The sequence below is a fragment of the Phodopus roborovskii genome, unplaced genomic scaffold (genome assembly GCF_943737965.1).
Source record: "Phodopus roborovskii unplaced genomic scaffold, PHOROB, whole genome shotgun sequence".
NCBI classification, from domain to species: Eukaryota; Metazoa; Chordata; class Mammalia; order Rodentia; family Cricetidae; genus Phodopus; species Phodopus roborovskii.
This window is the reverse complement of record NW_026126541.1, coordinates 31963678-31977800: the sequence shown is the minus strand read 5'-3', so window position 1 is coordinate 31977800 and position 14123 is coordinate 31963678.

Here is a 14123-nt window from a genome sequence, read left to right as displayed (position 1 = left end):
GAAGTACCAAGGGTGAATACCAGAGGAAGGTGCAAAAGCCCTACATCAGCAGGCAACAGCAGATATCCTTTGAGAAGTGTTGGTGATCTAGGGTAGAGAGAATGACAGCATGCTCAGCCTTCATTTATGACTGATAGATCAGCTGCACAGACAAATTTCAAAGTGACACTCAACTGTAGACCCCCAAAGGGGAAAGGGAAGAAGAATTCAATTCTAAGTTCTTCATATCAACTTCAAGTTGGTCTTGAACCTAGCCTGGCCTTGAACTCCTGATACCCTCCCAAGTCCTGGGAATAAAGAGATATACCAACATGCTCAGTTGAGAGCATATGAGCTTGGGAACTAGAAACTGACATCTCCAAATATTCCCCCTCTATACAAGGATGTAGAGGGGGAAAATAAAAGTCGAGAAAACATTGCTGGTGCAGATAAAGACAGGCCTTTGCTGGTCGAATCCAGCACCTACATCCTTGTCAGCACCCCCCCCCCCCACACACACACTTCATTTTCTTATGGGGCTCATATGAACCTGCCAACACTCAGAGTGCACCAAATGTACATTATTGGAGTTAGTGTACTGCCATGATCAGCATCTTGTCTGATTGTATTTCAGCTCAAGAAGAAGCATGTCTGTTCCCTGAGAGGCAAGAGTGTATCTGTTTGTGAAGCATTCTAAAAGACACTGATGAAGATGTTTTTAAGTAAAACCACGTGACGGATTTTCATTTCAAATACAGCTAAATTCTTTCTCTCTGCCCTTCCTGGGATTATGTGTTTGCTGCTCCAATGCCCTCAGTGCAGAAAGGGGATGTGAGAGCAGAGGTTGTGGGCATGCTCTTGAACATGCAGCCTTCTGTTTTAAAGACAGGCCCACAGCTGTTTTCTACTTCAACCTGAGGTTATGCAAGGTCCACCTTAATATGTATGAAATGGGCCAGATGTGCTTTCCCTGGTTGGTCCTTTTATCTTTCATTATGTTGCTGTTTTGGTATGAAACCTTAATGCTTTGGTTAAATTGCCTGCTAATTTTAAAGTTACTTTTTGTGAGTTTGATCATAAAATTAGCTCCCTGTTATATCTATGCCTAGGGACTTTTTTCCCATATGCAATTTGTTTTTAAGGACTCAACAGTACATATATGAAATGTGTCATCATCAAGTTTGGGGATTTACTCCTCCAAGAAGCCCATTGACCTTTGATATGTAGATAGCATATTTCCCGAAAGTCAGATGCTATTTGGGGAATGCTCGTGGTGCTCAAAGTATCTTGATCTCTGGTCAGCCTTTCTACATCATTTGCTTGGTTCCATTTGTTCTCCTTTACACAGTGCCAATGTGTGGTCCCAGACCATCCTGACTGCCATTGAGAAGCATCTGTGAATGCCACATGCAATGGAGGTATCAGCAAAGACTTGCCGGGGTTCATTTTTTTTTTTTATTGACTTTAAAAAGATTTTTAAAATTAATTTAGTTTTTACATTCCAATCCCAGTTCCCCCTCCCTCCTCTATTCCCCCCACCCCTCCTCCTATCTCATCTGCTCCATGGAGTGGGTAGGGCCTCCCCTAGGAAGTCTACGAAGTCTGTCCAATCATTTGGTTGAAGCAGGACCAAGGCACCTCTCCACCCCCACACTGGGGTTCTTATCCAACAGAAATGAGAAACAGAATATAATGATTGTTATGGGACACTGAGGTTTGGGGAGGATTTTGTTATGAGAGAGAAAAATAGCTAAAGATAGTCCTGAGACACAAGCCATTGCTACAAGTTAATTGTCTGCACTACTTTACAAGCTGTGTTATTAGGGCGATACAATTTATGCCTTAAATAAACATACATGGGTTAAAAGTCAACTTTTTTATAAGCCAGTACTGGGGTATCATTGCTTCCTTATTTGTGTCTATTTGGTATGATAAATTTGAAATTCATCTCAGTAAAGTGCCTGGCACATAGTAGGTGGTCAGTTGTATCCATCCACACAGGCACTGCCTAATGCTAGGCATTGTTGTAAGCACTAGGCTTATGCCTGTGGATAGAATAGATAAAAACCTGGCCCTGGCATATCCTTCCTTGTGCAGGACTCAGACAGTGTGTGACAAATGACTAAATGGTGTTTTGGTGCCTGTAAGTGCTATAAGCATAGCATGGCCTAGGTGCATGGGTTGCAGGGGACTTTAAGGGAGAGTCACAGTTCCGTGTTTGCAGACAGCAAGGTCTCTGCACTGTCCCAGGTCACTGTATTATCTGTCTCCTTGATAACCTGGATCCATTGGAGGAAAGAAGTATAGGAGTGGTATGATCTTGTTGCTATGAGTTTTTGTTTGTGTGTTTGTTTTTACATTGCTAGAGTGACCTTTTAGCAAATGAGAGGGTCAGAACCCAGATCTGTATAACTTCCAGTCTCCTGCTTTGGCTTCCACTGTTGATTTGTTACCACATGAATGGTCTTGGGGGAGGGCATCAGTTGTAGAAAAGGACTCCCCATTTCCAATACCTTACCAAGAAAGAGAAGGCAGAAATCCCAAAACTACCTCTCCTTGTTTGTTGCTATGCTGTTTGTCAACCTGGGCTCTTCACTGGCCTCTGTCCTGCCCTGTTCTCTGGGTCAGCCTGGGGTTCAGGAAGAACACAGAAGAAGATAGATTTCTCCCACAGTGAAGGGGTTATCTGTGTAGAATGTTTGGACTGTCCTTTTTTTTTCTGCTTTCCTCCCTTTCATAGGATGAGGCAGCATATCTAGATGAAGAATATCTTGTTTCTCAAAGGGGATGCTGGAAGCTCTAATGATGTTTGGGTCCAGTAACCTTTCTTGGCCTTGCTACTTCCATTGAGCTCATCATATGGCAACACAATTTACATAAGAAGTGGATCTGTAATAAATTTCCCCGTAAATTCCTTCCAGCAGCATGCAAACCTTTTTAGTTCCACAGTGCGTGTGCATATAATGATCCTCCACCTGGCTCAGAACTGTTTTTATGTGGGGAACATTAAACTAATTTTGCTTGGAATGTGGGATGGTTTCTCAAGATGGCGCACCTGACTCTAAATTGCAGTTCACAAAGCTATTCTGGAAGATGGATGGTTCCCTAGAGGCTCTTTAGGGTTTCCGTTGCCCTCAGAACTCCTCTCAGAACCCAGCTCATCTCTGACAACCTCCTGCTTCACATTTGGTATCCCTGTGACAGCCACCAAATGATCGGGGAGGGTCAAGAAGTTAAGTGACTTCTTCATATGCTTCTGCCATCACTGGGACCAGGCTGAGTAGGAGGGCCACACAGGTGTTGTGAGCTACTGTAAGGGTGTGAGAGGGGCTAGGATGCTAACAGGGGTGAAAGATCTGTTGGCATTCTCCGCCAGGCCTGGGAGAAATGGCACACTCCCATGAATGCCATGGTGAACTAACTCCCTCTATTGTTGATGGCAAAGATGCCTTCCTTCTGGAAAGAAACTGGTCCTCAGTGGTCTATGGAATAGTGCTACTTGGAGCCCTTAAAAATGGTTCCAGGGGTGTGGCAACCACATATGCTATGCATTAAGTATTTCATCTGTCAGCTACCAAATGCCACTCCATAGAATCCAGGGATGAATCAAGGGGAAGTTATCCATGCAGGGTCTCACTTCGTGGAAAGGCTCTAAGAAAGAAGAAAGGTATTATGTTTGCAACTGGGGGAAAAGCTAAACCAGGCAGCCTGGTGGTATTTGTTGCCTAAATGCTAACCCTCACTATGCTTTTAACTTTCAGAAACTTCAGCTGCATCTAAATCTCCTGTTTATGCTTTGTGGAGTATCTCAGCTTAAAGCAAAACCCCATTATCCTGCTTGATAGAGCTGGGATGATTGCTGGGTTATGAGTGTAGTCAGAAAATGCTGGTATGAAAGGGACTTTAAACGAACAGATGAATAGAGCAATCAGAGAGCCACCCAATCAGATTTAGGCAGATTAGAACTTCATGCAGCCTCCCACACAGAAATAGACACAGAGTGCTCTGTGACATGTCAAAGTCACACATCTGAAGTGCTTTTGTTGCCCTGACCCTCAAATGCTGCTTGAGGCCGACTCCAGCTCTGCTCGCAGGCTCCATTCCCACTGCCTGCATAAAATGCAGTACTCACTTTGACCATTTTGCGTTTTATCTTATGGACCTTCTCAGTTGTCAGAATTTCTGTGTTTATGTTCTGCTCAAGTGTTTAAAAATATTTTAAGATTATTTCCTAGTGCCTTTTGACCTGGCATGACTGGACATCATATTGGTTGTCATAGCTGTAGGAACTGGAAATGCAGCAGCATCTATTGGGTGGGAGCTTGGGAGACTGTGAGGCATCCCATTGGGCCTAGCATAGCCCCTAAATGTCAATAATGGAGTCTGGGAAGCCCCATGTAGTTAGTTCCTGTGTTGTATTGCCTTGGCCTCTCTTCTGGGTATGATCCAGCTGACAGAGTGACCCTTGACACATCTCCCAGGGTTCCCAGCTTCTCTCAGTTCAAGAAGGTTGATCCAGATATCTGCCTCATATCCCACCTCTAGGCCACTACTGTCCCAGGGGATAGCTGAACACAATTTCCTGGATTCACCAAGTGTACTTAGTCACAGTAAGATGCAGGACAACTTTTGCCTGTTGCTCTAAAGTGCCCCAGTTAGAATTTGCTTTGGAAGCCTGATGTGGGATATCCTTCTGTATGCTGTGAAGTTTATTGCTGCTTCTGTATTGCTTTTACTGGTTGATGAGCAAAGCTGTTTGGCCTATGGCTAAACAGAGTAAGGCCAAGTAAAAAATCAGAATGGTGTGGGAAGAGGGGGGGGTTGGGGCAAGATTCCAGGGCATGACCAGTCAGCCACAGTCATGTGATGATACACAGATTAGTAGAACTGGGTTAATTTATACGAGAGAGAAAGCTAGCCAGTAAAAAGCTTAAACCATTGGCCAAACAATTATAAATATATATTAAATCCCTGAGTGGTTACCTTATAAGTGACTGCGGGGACTGGTGGATGGAGAGAAACTGGTCAAGTGGGACCAGGCTAGATGGAGAAAAGTCTCCTCTCCAGAAGCCTGCTCATGTAACACCCTAGACTTCAGGGGAGGCATTAGCCTACAGGTCCTCTCTTTCCAGCTGAGCAGGGTGTTTTCAATTCTGACTCAAGCCCTGGCCTGCTCTCTTTGGCCCATCACCCCTTCTCTCTGGGATCTGTTGGTAGAAAGCTGCTTCTAATAGTTTGTGTGTTTTGTGTGTTTAGTCTCATCCTTATCTTGCCTGGCCCTACCCAACTAGACTCAATCTCTTTCTCAGTCAGGAGTCTCCTGAGGATGAGCTGTCAGAGGAGAACTACTCAGGCACCTGCTACTACAGAGCAGCTCCCTTTAGATCCAGCATGTCAGTCTGAGGTCATTCATACAAGAAGGAACCACCCCATGGCATTCAACAGAAACAGCTATGACTACCTCTCCAAGGTCTCTGTCACAGAGATAGAACTTATGGTCACTTTGTAAAAAAGATTTAAAAAATTAGGAAAACAGGATATGGAGGGAGCAAGATGTGGAGGGGGGACATGGTATGTACTCACTCATATATGGGTTTTAGACATAGAGCAAAGGATCAGCAGCCTATAATTCACACCACCAGAGAAACTAGGATACAAGGAGGAACCTAAGAGATTCATATAAGGTCCCTCACAGAAGGGGAAAGGAACACGATCTTCTGAGCATATTGGCAGTGGGGAGGGCAGTGAGGTTAGAGGGAGTTAGGAGAAAGAGAAAAGGGAGGAGAGAACATGTAAGACCAGAAAGATTGAGTTGGGGGATGAATAGATGAGAGAGAGAGAGAGAGAGAGAGAGAGAGAGAGAGAGAGAGAGAGAGAGAGAGAGAAAGAGATACCATAATAGAGGGAGCCATTATAGGTTTGAAGAGAAAACTGACTCTAGAGAAATGTCCAGAGACTTACAAGAATGACTAACAATCTGAGCAACAGTGGAAAGGCTACCTTAAATGCCCTTCCCTGATAATGAGATTGATAACTAACTTATATGCCATCATAGAACCCTCATCTAATAACTGATGGAATCAGAAGCACACACCCACAGCTAAACACTGAGCCAAACTCCTGGAAGCCAGTTGCAGAGAAGGAGAAGTGATAAGAAAAGGTGTCAAGACCAGGCCATAGAAACACACAAAGACAGCTGACCAGAACAAGGGGGAGCTCATGGACCCCAGATTGATAGCTGGGAAACCAGCATTATACTGACTCAGATCCCCCAAATATGGGTCTCAGTTAGAAATCCTGGGCAGTCTAAGGGCCCTCTGACAGTGGAACCAGGATGTATCCTTGGTGCACCAAAGGACTTTGGAAGCACACTCCCCGTGGAGGGATACTCCCTTAGCCTAGAGGCAGGGATGAGTGCCTAGACCCTACTCCAAATGGCTTGACAGATTTTGATGATTTCTCCTGGAAGATATCACTCTCCCTGTGGTGTGTGTGGGAGGGAATGGGATAGGAGGGGGACTGGGGAGCATAGGAGGAAGGGAGGGAGAGGGAACTGGTGTCAATATGTAAAATAAGAAAAGATCATAAATATAAAAAGAAAAAATTAGGAAAAACCCCCCCAAACCCCACAAACTCTAAAAACTTGCATCTTGATTAAGAGTGAGGATACTGGCAACTTACATTTCAGAAAGCAAAACAAAACCCACTCCCAATTGATAGCAGTGTATGGGTCTACATTATATCTTAAGATGTGTTCTCAGGGCTGAGAATATAGCTCAGTTAGTAGAGTGTTTGCTTTGTATTTACAAAGCCCTGGGTTTGATCCTCAACATTACATAAAACAGGCATTTTATATACCCCCATACTCCTGGAACTTGGGAGGTGGAAACAGAAGCATCAGAGAAAGTTCAAGGCTAGCCCTGGCTATGTGAGAGCGTTTCTGAAAAAAGAAAAAACAAACAAACAAACAAAACAAACAAACAAACAAAAACAACCAAAAACCAGAAAACTGTTTTAGGACATTACAACTTTCAAATGCCCCACCAAATCATATGTTTGTTAAGTCCTTTCATAGCTCTATACTTCTTATTGTGTGTGGTTCAGACTCCTTAGCATGGCTGGCACTATTGGGCCTTAAAAGACTGAAGCCTGAGGCCTAGTAAGCTCAGTGTAACTTCATGAGCCTGACTACAAGTTGCCCACTTGTTTTTGCCTTATCACTTCCACATAGGAGCGACTCAGCAAGGCCTTATCTGCCTAGCTACTGCTAACAAGGTGGAATACTATTGGCCCTTACACTTCACCCCATCCTGAGGTCCACACCCACTATCTCAACACTAGATAAGTATCCGCCTGTTACAATAAAACAATATCCTGCTTTGACAAGGCTCCCGACTCAGTGTGGTCCTCTCTGGTGACTAGGAGGGGGGTCTGGCTCCTCAACACTCTCCATCCCACTCATCCCCAGGAGGAGACTTGCTGGACTGGCCCTTCCACAGCTCTACCTGCCAGAGGACCCGGCATGACTGGCATGACCCAGTGTCTTCCATCCTTCCATCATATCCTTGGTCTTTATTTGTCATGTGTCTTCGCTCTTGCCACCCTTTTATCTTAGGCGATACGCTCCATCATGGTAAAGTGCTTTGAATAGCTTTGCACTCAGGTCCTGGATCCTTGATGGATTAGAGCCAAGACTTGGAAAAGTTCTATGATCTCTCTAGCATTGTGTTTTCTCATTCCTAAACTTAAAATAGTTATAGACCCCAACAAGGTAGTATTGGGATAAGGCCTGGTGTGTCTCATGATCTTTCAGATCAAGTTTACTAGCACATATGCTGGTCTTGGGAAAACCAAAGCATTTTCTTGTAGATGGATTTTTCTTTGAACCACCAACTCACAAAAAATTACAGAGATTTATTACTAACGATGAAAGCTCAGATGATAGCTTAGGCTGTTTTTTTTTAGTGATTAAAAAATTAAAACAATCTTTTCTCATTTTACACACCAACCCCAGTTCCCACTCTCTCCCCTCCTCCTGCTCTCCTCACCTTCCCCCACCTTACCCCATCTGCTCCTCAGAGAGGGTAAGGCTTCCCATGGGGAGTCAATGCAGTCTGGCACATCTCTTTGAGGCAGAACTAAGGAAGGCCTTCTCCCCTATATCCAGGTCGAGCAAGGTATCCTTCCAAAGAGAATGGGCTCCAAAAAGCCAATAAATCCTGGTCCCATTTCCAGTGGCCTCATAGACTGCCCAAGACTTAAGCCAGCTTTTATAACTTAAACTAACCCATTTCTATTAATCTATGTGCTGCTTCAAGGCTTGTTTCTTTATGGACATACAGCCTAACCTGCTTGTCTGCATTTCTTGGTGTCTCTGCCCTTCTTCCCAGTGTTCTCTCTGACCAGAAAATCCTGCCTAGCTATTGGCCATATAGCTTTTTATTAAACCAATCATGATGACATAACTTTACACAGTGTAAAGGAATTTTCAGTAACAATTTCTTGACTGGCTTCCTTATCCTCTTCCTTTGGACTGTTGAGGGCTATGGTGTGTGTATGTCTTTTCATGAAGACTACTTAAGGGAAACCTGAATATAAAGTTATTAGTCAGTGTTTGTTCTAAATTCTCACTGGAAAAGGCAAACAGCTTTATTGGATTTTGGAGGAAATATGTAAGATTAATCATTTTATACAAATGAAGAGCATCTGTAAACACCGTGTTATTGAGACACTAGCAAAATGATCTAGGTATGTTAGAAGGAGAAGAGTAACATGCATATGGCTTCCTTCTCTTTCTCCTCTAATTCAAAAGCAGGCTTCTGCTGGACAAACTGTGAGTTCAGAGTCCAGGTTGCTTACTATAGTCTGATCATCCCACCACAGCACAAGTTGCTATGTGCTGGTGCCCAACTGTAGTGACTGTTAATATCTTCAGTGTCCCATTGTTGTGTCCCCTGTCTCTGTTCTGCAGCCCATGTCTCACCTCCTGGTTCTCCTTACTTTGTTCCTTACTGACCAACTATAGCTACCCTAAGAGGTTCTGAAAACACTCCAGTCCTCTTCACTCATGTATGTGTCATCACTTGCCATCACACTGTCCCCTCAGCCTAGGATTAGTCTACATCCCTACTGAAGAAATCCCTTCAGAAGAAAACACTTCTATTGACTTCCTTGAGTTTCTCCAATCATACAGGATCACTTTTTTCTCTGAAATCCCAGTCCAACTTTATTTGTGTTTTGCTTAAAAAAATTGAGTTCTTTTAGAAACTGTTCAAAGCTCTTTGTTATTGCATTAGTGAAGGTCTGAATAGGACCAAGGCTACGTGTTTTTCTTCTTTGACTGTCTTCCTGTCATAAGGTGTCACAATGATCACACAGGTTCCCTCCCTCTACAGAAAACAGAAAAAGAAAACAACAACAACAACAAAAAACCCAACATAGTAATATATACTTTCCTCAGGAGGGGTCCAATCAGTGAATTAATGTTACTTTGGGCTCTTTTATAATTTGTAGTATATTTCAAATCATGCTTACTGTTTGATTAAAACATAAGATATTCTTGTCAGAGAGACTTAAGTTTGTACCATTTCCAGGTGTTGTATCATAGGCATTAAAAAGTTTTGGGGAACAAGTTCCTTATGTTTTCTGTCCCAAGTACTCCTTCCTTTCTTTTTTTCTATGATGGACTTCCTTTAAAGATTAAAATAAGTGAATTGGTATCTGCTGTCCTTAGATTAAAACTTGATATATTGAAAAATTTCAATCAATAGTAAAAATGTCATTAATGACAACTGAAAAATTATGACTTGTTTAGTTTGGCAAAAAATGAAAAAAAGTAAAAAAAAATAAAACCAAAAAAAAAATATTCATTTTATTCTGGTTTAATTTCTTTAAAGTAAGGCTAATGTTTTGGCATCAGATGAACAGTTGGCTTAGGATAGTTACCAATATAGAACTGGACAATGTCCCTTTGAACTTTCTGTGTCCCTAGCTATCTACCCAGGTCTCTCCTCCTGTAGCCCAGCATTGGAACACCTGCCTGGTTGGCAGGTTGAAGAGGGTCGAATCTGCTAAGATAATTGAATGTCTCAGAATATGGACACAGTAAAGACAGATGTTATTTAAGGCTGGATGAGAAACACTATCTCTCTTTGGATGCATTTTGTTACATCTTTTTCCGTATTAAAAAAGTGATGTGTGTAACTCCAGCTCCTGTGGAATTATCATTTGCCATTTACTGTCTGAACCATTAAATATATGTTTTACACTGTAATGATTTCTTTCAAGTTTTAGACTTCTTTTCTTTATGAGAGAGCTACTGATGAATTAATTCATGTAAATTTTCGAAATAATAACAATTACAATGTTTTCCTATAGATAAAAATGTGGGAATAGATGAAATTAAAGTTCCTAAATCTATATTGCCATAGACTTAGGTAGGAACTTTAAGTCTCTTATTCCTGTGTTTTAACTCTATGTAACTATTAATCTTGTGTAGTACATAACTGCTAATAGCCACAGAGAGTTGTGATTTAGGCTATATATAATATTCACTATATAGTATACATATTCTCTATATATAACTATTGTATTATGTGCTATATAAAGTAAAAGCAGAAATCAAGAGTTTCAAGTCAAACTTTCTTGTTTTAAAATCTGGTGACTATTTTTAATTATTTTTAAAACCACATGGATGTGGTCCTGAAGAAAACACTCATATTACAGTCTTACATCCATGCACATCCTGGGAGCAATGAGAAGACTCAGTAGACAGAATAAAAAGAAAACAAATACGGTGTCAAGTTGAAGAAGTGGTGGTCAGGAGGATAGAGGAGTATAGGGGATGGAGGGTAGGCTCTGTCAAAACACATACACATGTGTGAAATTCTAAGAAATAGAAATACAAAATTAGACCCTCCAAAACACAGACAAAAGAAAAACAAACAACCAAACAAACAAAAACCAACCCATGTGTTAAAGTTGAAATTTAATCAATTTTTGTGCTGGATGAGGGAAATGGATCAAATTGCATTCTTCATGTGGATATGCTATCCATTTTTGTCAGCACAGTTGTTGAAGAGGGTCTCTCTTTTTCCCATTGTTTATTTTCAACACCTTTGTCAAAAACTGTGTGGCTGTAGGCTAATTTCAGGACCATCTTTTCTGTTTCAATGTTTGAAAATAGTATCACATGATTTTTGTTGCCCTGGCTCTGTAGTATGTTTTTGAGACAAGCACAATGCCTCCAGTGTGGCTCTTTCAGCCGAGGGTCACTTTGTTTAGGACCTTTTGCGACATCACATCAATTTTAACATAGTCTTGTCTCTTTCTCCAATGAACAGCATTGTAATGGTAATGATAATTGCTTTGATCTGTAGATCCCATTCAGTAATATCTTCACTTTTACACTGTCAATTCTGGCAGTTTATAAGCATGGGTTTTCCCATCTACTAATGTCTTCTTCAGTGTCTTGGGATTTTCATCATTCAACTCCTTACTGTCTTCATTAGGTTTATTTCTAGGTATTTTTTTGGCAGAGCTGTTGTTGAGGGTTTGGGAGACCATTTGAAATGGGACTGTTTTCCTGATTTCTTTCTCAGAGTGTTCATTATATGTTTAAAAGAAAGATACTGATTTTTATATGTTGATCTTTTTATCCTGCTACTTTGCTGAGGGGTCTGTGAGTTTTCTGCTGGAGTCTCTGAAAATTTTTTAAGTATAGAATCCTGCTACGAACAAAGAACAATTGACTTATTCCTTTTTTACTTGTATCCCTTTCATTCATTCCCTTTAACTGGTCTTATCGCTCTAACTAAGACTTTGATCACCACACTGAATGGGAGTGGTGAGAGTGGGCACTTTTGATTTACTTCTGACTTTAGAGGAAATCTCTTTTACTTTTTCCCCATTTAGCATAATGCTGGCTGTAGCCTTTATTATATTGTATTGCTAGTTTGTGCAGGGTTTTTATCATGAAAATGTGTTGCACCCTCTTAAAGTCCTTTTCTGTATCTATTGAGATGATTATGGTATTTCTACTCCCAAGTTTATTATTTATGAGCTGTGTTACATTTATTTATTTGTGTGTGTTGAACCAACTTCACATCCTGCAATGAAATCAACTCATCTTAGTATATGATCTTCTTAATCTGCCCTTGAACTTTATTTGCCTCTATCTTACTGAGGTTTGTGCCAGTGTTCATCATGGAAGTAACTGCATAATAGTCTTTATTTGTGCCCTTATCTGGTTTTAAACATAGGTAAAACATCGAGCAATTTCTGGAAAGAATTCCATTACCACAGGAAATAATGCCAGGAATTAACAGATGAGATTGCATGCATTCCCTTTTAAAGTTTCTGGACAACAAAGGACATAGTCTTCTGGATGAAAGGACAGTCTATAGGGTAGAGAGGGGGAATCTTTGACAGCCATGCATCACATACACTGCTTTTGGAATGTGAACTGGTACAGCTACCACATAAGTCAATGTGGTTCCTCAAGATAAAACATAAAATATCATATAACCCAGCTATATCATTCCTTGGTATATACCCTAAGGACTTGGAGTCAGCATACCATGGAGATGCACACATATATGTAGTGTATCGTTATTTACAAGAGTCAGGAAATGAAATCAACTATGATATCCACTGACGAATGAATGGATAAAGAAAATGTGGATAAACCAAAATCAACACTACAGAGCTTCAACAACTGGGAAAGGGTGAAGTTATTTACAAACACATTTGGTTTATGTATACATGAACCAATAATTTTATTAACTTATTTTGACTGTATAAAATATTACTCACAGGAAGCAATGCTACCTTCATGGTTATGATTGAAAGTATCAGGCATTAAGCTTCAAGGTGGCATGTGGGCAATGCCGGCATCTCTGAAAAGCAGTTCTCAAAACCCATATGTTAAATTCCTTTAGTGTCAAAAGTATTTGCTGAATCAGGGCTGTTGGACTTTCAATTTTGACCAATCAAGATTTTAGGTGATAAACATGGACCAGCCATACATTTGTACTAAATTTTTCCTTTTGACTATCTTAATAAATTTGGTAACCTATTTTTGTGTTATAAAAATATGCTGCTTGACAAAATGACATTTGATACACAAACTGAGTGTTTAATCTTTGCATCACAGAGCAGATATATTCAAATAACTCTGAGCATTAGCAGGTATTTTTACATAGTTGACTCATTGAGTCTGCTTATGAGTTAATTGAATAAACACCTACATGGGGACCAAAAATTGGCCAGTGCTTTCAAAACTTGTTATAAACCTTGATAACAAAATTAAACCAATATTTTTAAAAACAAAGTAAATGTGGTTCATACACGCAACAAGTATTTTTTTCTTGGAAAGAAAAATAAAATGACATTTTCAGGAAAAACAATGGAACTGGGTGGAGGTCTTCATGTTAAGCAAATAAGTCAGATTCAATAGTATCACTTTTTTATATATAGCATTTAGATTTAGATGTGTGTGTGTGCGTTTCATGAAAGTAGGAAGGAGAACAAGAGAAGGGAGAGAGAGTGGTTGAGTTGATTTGACATGAAAGCAGAGGAAGGACCCTTTATGGGGAAGAAAGGAATGAGTAAGACTGGGGCAGGAGAGATAAAGGGGAGAGCAAAAAGGAATAACAAATTATAGCGGCATAGATGCCTGGAAATTCAATCACGAAATCCATCATTGTACTGCTAAATTTTAAATTAAAATAGTTAAATAGCCTGAATTGGCCATCTCCTGTGACCAGATTGGTGCTTGACCCAATTGTCATCAGAGGGGCACTATCCAGCAACTGATAGAGGCAGATGTACAGACCCACAATCAAACATCAGGTGGAGTTTGGGAATCCTGTGGAGGAGGAAGAGAATGGAGTGTAGGAGCCAGAGGGGTCAAGGATACCAAAAGGAGGCTCACACAATCAACTAATCTGGGCTTCTAGGGTCTTGCAGAGACTCAACTGACAATCGGGGAGCCACATATCTGGTACAGTTGTGTAGCTGGGCCTCTTGTGGGATTCCCTAATAGTGGGAAGAGGGGCTGTCTCTGACTACTGACTTTTGGGACCATACTCCTTGTTAAGGCTTTAATATGTGGGGAGATGCTTAGTCTTCCTGCAACTTGATAT